General features: G+C 44.1%; 1 non-coding gene across 1 annotated transcript; it reads left to right on the top strand.

Annotated features, from left to right (window-relative positions):
- The first annotated feature begins 424 nt into the window (after window positions 1-424).
- LOC142441941 (U6 spliceosomal RNA) lies at window positions 425-531 on the top strand. Its single transcript, XR_012783218.1, has one exon. It is a non-coding gene; the product is annotated as a U6 spliceosomal RNA (small nuclear RNA).
- Window positions 532-2,867: the final 2,336 nt, after the last annotated feature.

Raw genomic sequence — 2,867 nt, 5'->3', positions numbered from 1 at the left:
TGCAATACTATGGACATGAAAAAATGATGGCTGAGACTTAAATTTCCCTGGCAACAAATAGGGTTTGTCTACATTCCAATAAATCGAACAATATATTATGACATAGAAGTACAGTTTAGCCTTTGTTTTAACAACATTTTGTTTAAGATTAGCTTTCTTTAAAAAGTTTTGTACCACACTGCATCTTGAAATTTGTAGCCCTAATAAACAGAAATGTCTTAAGGAGAAACTACAGAGGGCAGAGAATTGTTTAAAATTGACAACTGGGCAACATGTCTAGCATTCCATTTTTCTAAATAGAGCCTAGATTCCTTACTCTTGCCCAGGATTAACTCTCTTAGATATTCAAACGTTAGGCCCAAACATTCAGAAGATATTTTATATCATTTACAGTTGTATTTTGTTTAAAAAACAAACATGGGGCGTGCTCACTTCGGCAGCACATATACTAAAATTGGAACGATATAGAGAAGATTAGCATGGCCCCTGCGCAAGGATGACATGCAAATTTGTGAAGCGTTCCATATTAAAAAAACAAAACAAACATGGGGCGCTCTTTATGCTTTTCATTAACAATCCTACTAGGTCTCTCTCAAGCCCTTCTGCTGCTAACCTCAGGTTACTCAGAAAGGGGGGAGGCTATTAAACTCTGTAGATTATGGATCAGCCAAGTAACATCAGCTCAGTGTTAGCAAGTCATTTTTTTCTTTTTTCTCAAGTTGGTTTGTTTGTAGGCTAAAATCTTTAAAATATCCTGTTAAAAAAACTGCTTGCTATCAGTGATCGCCTCAAAGTATGAACTATAAAAAGTCCCAAGTTGACAGATTTTTCTTTAAATTTCAGAAATCAAGTAATTTGAGGCAGCTGATAGTGAAGTACAGTGAGAATATATTAATTGTACAGACAAATCACTTAAAACAAAAATACAGCTTGGGTATAAAATGGCTGTGGTTTACAATATTTTTTTACTAAACACCTACCTATGCAAGTTGTTACCTCAACTGTTACGTAATTATACCTCATTAAAGATTTATGTGGACAAGAAAAAAAAAGTTGTTGTGTTAAGTTCCTTTGAGTGGATTCCAACTCCTGGTGGCCCTGTGTGGATTAGAGTAGGACTTTCAAAGCAGTGACTTTTCAAAAGGAGCTCTTCCCTGAGACCCCTCTGAGTGGATTCAAATCACCTTTCGCTAAGTCAATCGGGCATTGAATTTTTGTGCCATCCAAGGATACTCCGGCTAACCTTAAACATCCCCTTGGTCCCAACCATTGCTGATTTCAGGTTCCTCATCTGAAGTGGAGGCTCGCTGGTGGCCTAGTGGGTTAAGAACAGAATGGCCACTCCCAGAGTCAGCAGTTTGAACCCATCAGTCACTTTGCAATGAGCACCCCAATCCTTAGCCCACCATGCCACCAAGGCTCCAACAGACACTGGTAAGAGTGTAATTAAGGGCCCATCTCCCACTTCTTTCAGAGAGAAGAATGAAGCATTGTGCAGCAGCCCCAAGAGCAGTCTGGGAGGGGCTGAGATTGCATCGTGGCTGACTCATGGGGACTTGAGTGATATGTGGGGAAAGGCTGGCCTGCAGTCAGGAGCCCAATGCACAGCCCACTGCACCATCAAGCCTCTTTCAATCGCCCACCAGGGAGGTGAAAGAGATGAAAAGACATTTGCTTCTGAGAACACAAAAGGGACTGCTCCCATGGGAAAGGAGTAGGCTAAAAGGCCCAGCCAGGACTGGGGAGATGGGGGTGGGGGAAGGTGAGGGAGGAGGGAGGGAGCGAGCCTTAGCAGCTGCTCTCTTCTTGCTGCTGCTTTTGTGTCTGGGGCCATTCATGTGCCACTACTTTTTCCCACTTGAAATCAGACCCCGAGCAGATGGTTGTCAACTCCCATGGGCACAGCCTTGCAAGAGGGACACAGGGACCCCGGCGCTGAAGGCTGCGCTTGCACTCTGGCGCTGCCGTCTGCTCACTGTGTAAGAGATCTCCTTGGATCTTCCTTGTCTGCGTCTATAAGAGATGATTGGATGAATGCTGGTAGATGAGCCGCCAGCATGCCCGGCGGCTGGAGGGTCCAAATGAGTTCACGAAATGAAGGAATCATAATGATTCATAATGGGGACAACTCGGGTGCTCATGGTACCTCTGCACCACTCCCTTGGACTGCCCCAGTGACCCGCAAACAAGACGGGCGTGTGTGGGATGGAAGAGAAGGAAGGAGAAAGAGATGAGCTGAGGTGTGGCAGGATCACCCCCGGGGAGTTGAAGCTATTTCAGCGATGATGAAAATGACAGAGATAAAGAAGGAGCAATCATAAGAGATGAAGCAGTGGCTAAAACGCGCTTCCGTCCTCTTCTCCCTCTCAATTTCTCTGCCATCCTGACTGTGGTGCTGCTCCGACTTCACCATGAAAGTCTCATAAGACTTTCAGGATCAAGAGATTCCTGGCCAAGAAATAGAAGCAGAATCGGCCCATTCCCCAATGGATTCGAATGAAAACCTGTAATAAAATCAGGTACAACTCCAAGAGAAGACATTGGAGAAGAACCAAGCTGGGTCTGTAAGGAGCCCCCTGAGGGATAGCACACAATGCCGCATTTTCCCAGGCCCAAATCATGTTGCATTAAGACTTTTGTCCCCATCTGATCAATTGAACTTCTATTGGCAAATAATCTGGTTTATTCCTTGGTTTTTTGCTTCCTCATCAAGTTTAACAATAAATAATGTAAGGCTGTTTGTTTGGGGGAAAAAAGATATGAAGCACTGATGGTTACTTGGGAGATAATTGTAATTTTTTCCCTGTTTTTATAATAAGCAATCCATGGCCCCTGCACCCCTCCACACTCCCCACTCCAGGTTTCCC

This window comes from Tenrec ecaudatus, chromosome 2 (assembly GCF_050624435.1).
Source record: "Tenrec ecaudatus isolate mTenEca1 chromosome 2, mTenEca1.hap1, whole genome shotgun sequence".
In the NCBI taxonomy this organism is placed as follows: Eukaryota; Metazoa; Chordata; class Mammalia; order Afrosoricida; family Tenrecidae; genus Tenrec; species Tenrec ecaudatus.
Note: the sequence above shows the minus strand (reverse complement) of the source record. Positions and strands in the feature narration are given on the sequence as shown.